The sequence below is a fragment of the Plecotus auritus genome (assembly GCF_963455305.1).
Source record: "Plecotus auritus genome assembly, chromosome: 2".
Taxonomy (NCBI): Eukaryota; Metazoa; Chordata; class Mammalia; order Chiroptera; family Vespertilionidae; genus Plecotus; species Plecotus auritus.
In genome coordinates, this window is record NC_137771.1 from 227,567,646 (window position 1) to 227,574,157 (window position 6,512).

Sequence of the window (6,512 nt, forward strand, 5' to 3'; positions counted from 1 at the left end):
GCTGGGTCGCAGGCATGACCCCCAGTGGGGGGCGTGCAGGAGGCAGCAGACCCATGGTTCTCTCTTGTCATGGATGTTTCTCTCTCTCCCTCTCACTTCCTAAAACAGACAAACAAACAAAACCCAGTGTCCGTGCAGCGTCTCCTTAAAGGGGTGTGCGGTGCATGTCCGCGGTCTGTTGGGAAAGCTGGACACATCCCGCCAGCCGCAGGGACTGCTGGGCAAACACCGTGACTGGCCAGCCGGCTGCGGGCGTCCCCACGGCTCACCCCGCGTCGCAGCTCTTGGGAGAGAAGCCAGAGCGCTGCCAGCGGAGGGAAAGCCACCCCCCGCGGCTCGTGTTTAACATGTTCCACGGCCACAGAGCATCCCCACGGGCCGCCCCCACCCCCGGGACCCCGCACCTCCTGCGCTTCGTCCGGGCTGAGAACGAGCGGGCACCCGCTTACCTCCCGTCCCGGCTTAGGGGACCTCTCGTCCCCCCCCAGGGGTCGCCTCCTTCATTGGTTCCCGCTCTGTCCCTCACCCTCAGGCCACCCAGGTTCCCTCCATATATATATATTTTTTTTCATTTTTGTGCTTGAATGGTAAAATCTTTCTTAAGTCTTTACGATCTCCGGTCAGACGGCCCTCTTCTGCGTGCACCCGGCTTTAATTAGGGAGATGACTTATATTCCCTCTTCCCAGCTCCGGGGAGCGCGCTGCCGTCCGAACACCGGGAGAAATGAATGAAAACGACAGAACGGTCTGTTGGCAGGGTTCGGGGGAGCAGGCACCCCGAGTCTGCTGGTGGCACCGTAACCTGGAAAGGAATTTGTTAAAGGGCAATTTTGCAATACGTGGCACGTCGTGAATAGCATTCTACTCTGACCTGGTGGGGCCTCTTGGGGGAAAATGTCCCAAGAATTAATTCCAAGGAAACAAATGTATTTTTAAAAAAGATGCTCCCCGTCCTGCCACCTATCAAAGCGAACCCTGGGGCGCAGCCCGGGCACCCAGCTGCGAGGAGGCGCCTGTGACTGTAACGGCACAGCGAGTGGTCGCCAGCAAGCACATGACACGCGTGACTGTGAAACCCGGGGCAGGTCATGCCGAAGGCGCTAAGTGGAAAGAGGAGAAAACAAACCTGTGGGTGCTGCCGGCGTCCACAGGAGGGTGGGTGATGGGAGCAGCTGGGGATGTGGGCGTCCAGTTATGGGGGCGCCCTAGCTCTCTCTTCACCCTGCCCGTTAGAGGGGCCTGCTGCCCTCGTCCCGCTTACTGAAAAGGGGGGCGTACACGGATTGAACCTGCAGCGTTTGGTGCCCTGGTTCTGTGTGGGGGGACACATCTGAGAGAGAGTTTGATGACGCCTAATAGTTTTGAAGATGCGAGTGTGTATGTTTATTAAAAATCAGAAGCAGGACGTAAGCAGGGCGAGGTGTTTACCAACCTACACAACGGTGGCATCCGAACTGGACCCCCCGGTGTTCCAGGGGAGCGCCCACACTGAAGCCGTCCAGCCCCCCACGGCCCCGAGGTGCTGCCCTCAGCCAGACCATCGCCTGCCCTGCAATTGGCCGAGGAGGGGAGTTTGTGCCACCAACACCCGAAGGCCAGTGTCGCGGGGATGGGGGCCGTGGCAGCGCTTCACGAAAACAAGTGCTCCCGGTGAGTTCCACCCGGGGCAGGAGGCGGAGGGCAGGACCACGCAGGCCCTGACTGTATGCTGAGGTCAGATTACTTCGATACACACGTGAATGCAGGCTCCGCCGTGTCCGTGGACAGCAGGCCCTGAGTGTATGCTGAGAAGGTCAGATTACTTGGATACACACGTGAATGCAGGCTCCGCCGTGTCCGTGGACAGCAGGCCCTGACTGTATGCTGAGAAGGTCAGATTACTTGGATACACACGTGAATGCAGGCTCCGCCGTGTCCGTGGACAGCAGGCCCTCTCCATAAGCGGGCTCTGGAACCCGACCCACCGCCACCTCGGGTCCCGCTTCATTTGAGCTCCGCCTGTCTCCACCCCCACCGCCTTCTCTGGTGCCTTCTTACTCCCACTGTCCCCACTCCGAATGAAGCTCACACCGGATCCTTTCCGTTCCCTTCAAGCAGTGACATATCTGGGGAAGTTTCACAACCAGCTCTCTGGAAAGACGAGAGAGGCCAATTGCCGTGGTGTAAATACTCTGTCATGGCCAAGTTCAGGCCACCAACATGGCGTCACTGGGTACAGAACCGAGAAGAGAAGCACATCATTATGTAGCATTTAAACCATAGTTCCCGTGTCCATTGTATCCCGGTCCCCGTGTCCATTGTATCCCGGTCCCCGTGTCCATTGTATCCCGGTTCCCGTGTCTATTGTACCCCGGTTCCCGTGTCCATTGTACCCCGGTTCCCGTGTCCATTGTGTCCCGGTTCCCGTGTCTATTGTACCCCGGTCCCCGTGTCCATTGTATCCCGGTTCCCGTGTCTATTGTACCCCGGTTCCCGTGTCTATTGTACCCCGGTTCCCGTGTCTATTGTATCCCGGTTCCCGTGTCCATTGTATCCCGGTTCCCGTGTCTATTGTACCCCGGTTCCCGTGTCCGTTGTATCCCGGTTCCCGTGTCCATTGTGTCCCGGTTCCCGTGTCCATTGTACCCCGGTTCCCGTGTCCATTGTATCCCGGTTCCCGTGTCTATTGTACCCCGGTTCCCGTGTCCATTGTATCCCGGTTCCCGTGTCTATTGTACCCCGGTCCCCGTGTCCGTTGTATCCCGGTTCCCGTGTCCATTGTATCCCGGTTCCCGTGTCTATTGTATCCCGGTTCCCGTGTCCATTGTACCCCGGTTCCCGTGTCCATTGTATCCCGGTTCCCGTGTCTATTGTATCATAGTTCCCGTGTCTATTGTACCCCGGTTCCCGTGTCCATTGTATCCCGGTCCCCGTGTCTATTGTATCCCGGTCCCCGTGTCTATTGTATCATAGTTCCCGTGTCTATTGTATCCCAGTTCCCGTGTCTATTGTATCACAGTTCCCGTGTCTATTGTATCATAGTTCCCATGTCTATTGTATCATAGTTCCCGTGTCTATTGTACCCCGGTTCCCGTGTCTATTGTATCCCGGTCCCCGTGTCTATTGTATCCCGGTCCCCATGTCTATTGTATCCCGGTCCCCATGTCTATTGTATCCCGGTCCCCGTGTCTATTGTATCCCGGTCCCCATGTCTATTGTATCCCGGTCCCCGTGTCTATTGTATCATAGTTCCCGTGTCTATTGTATCCCGGTTCCCGTGTCCATTGTATCATAGTTCCTATGTTTATTGCGTTCATAGATACTAGAGGATAGATAGCAGTAAATTGTAATAAAATAATTAGGAAGTGAAGAGTTTTGAACATTTATTATCTTTGTTTTCATACATTTATTCAAACATCGTATGTTTAAAAGGTTTAATTTTTAACTTTTAATAACAGCTCACGGAATTCCTGCAGTGTTAACGATGGGTTCCTGCGAGCCAACCCAGCACGGGCTCCAGCACCCCAGCCCCTCTTCATCGACGTTTGGACTGTGGGACGTCCGTCCATAGGGCTCCGCGTTGGCCGCCGCTGCCCTTCCTGAAGCTCCCTGTGCCCGGGGTCTGGACAGCACCCCGTGGGTCTTCCGCACGCCTCCAGCAGCCCTTCTCCATCCTTGTCTGTTCCAGCTCTTTCCCCTCCCCCCCCCCCGCCCCGTGCATATTGTGTCCCTGGGTTTTCAGTGCTGACCTGTGTCTTCATAGCCTCACCAGGTGACTAACACGAACTTGACTCCCGAGTGACCCCAGCATTGGCACCCCGACTCCCGACCTTTCTCCTGGGTTCAGGAGGCCCCGCATCTCCACCTGGATCTTTCCTTGGTGCCTCCTCCCCTCCCGCTTCACCCGAACTTGGTGTCGTCCACATCTGCCTCGCCTGGGAGGAAGGCTGCTCCCACTCACTCACCGCTGACCCATTTGCAAATGTTGGCTGAGTGTGTGACGGGGCCAGACACCACGGTGGGCCCTAGCGATGCAGGAGAGCGAAACTGGCTCTGCGCGCCCTCGGGAAGCCCGCGTCCTCGTGGGTGACGGACGGTGCTCAAACGAGCAAATGGAGAAGGTAATCTCGCAATGGCAGGTGATCAAAGCACCGGGAAGATGTCAGCATTTGCACTCAGCACCTGCTCCCGCCCCTTCACTCCCAGGACCCACCCCTTTGCTGCTGACTATCCCCCCCCTCCCACTGGCCGCGTCACCCATGACTTCCAGTCACCTGCCTGGCCTCCCTGGTCCAGACCCCACCTTTTCCCTGGAGCGTTCCAAACACCCATCTCAGCACCCCCACCCACTGGTTAAATGTCTCCTGGGCCCTCTCAAAACTGCAGAATAAACTCCCTGCATGCTACCCGGGGACACCAGTTTGGTAGTTATTTGCCACGTGCAAAACGCTCAGCGAACACACACACAGGCGCGCACACACACACACAGGCGCACGCGCGCACACACACACACACACAGTTTATTTTCTTTGGTTTCCCAAACTGCCACAGCGAGGGTTTGGCCATCCCTCCAACAAGCGGTGGATGGGCATTATTTTCACTTTGCACTGGACCCTCTCATGGTGTGGCCCAGCCTTCCCCGCTGCGGGTCCGCTCCTGCCCATCCTCCGCCGCACACGGACCCGGCCTCACCCCCCCACCGTCCCGCTGGGAGCTCTTTTCCCCCAGGGGAGCCTCTGCTCGCCTCGGCCCCACTCCCAGGGCTGTGTTTGCTTTACTGTCTCTACCCGGCAAAGCACTACGGTCCCCACGCCTCCTCCTCAGGTGGGGCTTCCTCCCTCTGACCCCCATCACCACCTTTGCCCCAGGACACCTCTCCCTCCTCAGCGCCTCCACAGCCCTTTGCTCGGGACACATTTTTGTTGAGCACCTACTATGCACTAAGCACTATCCAGACAGAGGGGCAGAGGGAGGAATCCATCGAAGCCCCTGCCCTCATGGGATGGTCGTCCAGCGGGAAGAGTGAGGCACACGTGAACCATCTCAATAGCAACCCGATCCGTATGTCCAGGCGTGGGGATGGAGTAGGGGAGCCCCAGGTCTGGCTGGGGAATCGCCCTCCCGTCCCAGGGGCACTCCCGGCACAGCCCTCAGGCATTGAGCTGGCCTCTGGACCCACACTCATCTCCCCAATGAGGGTGGGGGTCCCGCCTTACCCCTCGTGCACGTGCAGTAAGTACTTCTCTAGTGAACAACCCAATGGGCTTCCGTGGACCATCTCTGTGGGCACGGGGCCCAGTCGATGATCCATGTGCTGAACGCCAGGCAATCGGACAGCTCAGCGGAAAGGCCCACGCGCCCCCTCGTGCAGCTGTTCCGACGGCGCCGCCTGAGCGGCTCACGCTTCCCGACCCCCAGGACCATCGCCACATCCCGCCACTCGGCAGGAGGTTAGAGCGGCAGCGCGGGGGTGACTTCTGTCCCGGGAGCAGCTCGGCGCCAGGCACACCCAGCGGCATCCGCCCTAGAGGTCAGCAGTGTCTCCCGGCTCCGTGTCCAATCCCGCGCCACGGCCACACAACGAAGCTGCTGCGGCTCCCTGCGGGGACACACTGACACCAGAGGTGGGGGGGCACCGGTGTGATCTCCACACCCCCAAGTCCAGGGGTGGGCAAACTTTTTGACTCGAGGGCCACACTGGGTTCTTAAACTGGACCAGAGGGCCGGAACAAAAGCATGGATGGAGTGTTTGTGTGAACGAATATAAATTCAAAGTAAACATCATTACATAAAAGGGTACGGTCTTTTTTTTTTTTTATTTCAATAGTTTTATTCATTTCAAACATTTTAACAAGAGGAATGTAAACACTAATTATTATAATTTGAAACTTCAAAAAATGGAGGAATCCTAGCACAATAACATACCTTCTATTGAAGATGGCAAAGGCAAAATAAAATTGCCTAACAAAGGAAAGGTACAAAAGCCTTTCAAATTAAACTTAAATATAATAAAATAATTTAAAACTAAAACAAATAGAAAAGAACAAAATGTGTAAACGGTAAATTAAACATTTTCTTTAGTGCAACTTCCAAATGATGCCCGGGACGTAGATGTAGATGGCAATGTAGACTGGGTTGAAAGGTTTTTGGTCTTTAAAACATCCGCTTCAGTGGGAACAGTGTTGTTGGTCTCCTTTTTAGCTAATGCTCTGATCCTGTGCTCTCCAGGGGCGTGTCTCCCTCCATCACCACGATAACGTGTCTACGCATTCCCAGGGTGATGTCGGGGGACGCGTCCGCGGGCATTCCAAGGAGCCTCTGGAAGATGGAGAGGTTGTTCCTTCTACTGAATGGGGATATAAACCTGCCCACTCAGAAGAAGGAGCTGCGGCCGTGTTTCCCGACGTTGCCATGTTAACACTGCTGCTGGTGAAGGAGCGGAGGGGAGAGCAGAGAACCCTCCGCTCTTTCGGCTCCGCGGGCCGGATAGAACAGCCGAACGGGCCGGATCCGGCCTGCGGGCTGTAGTTTGC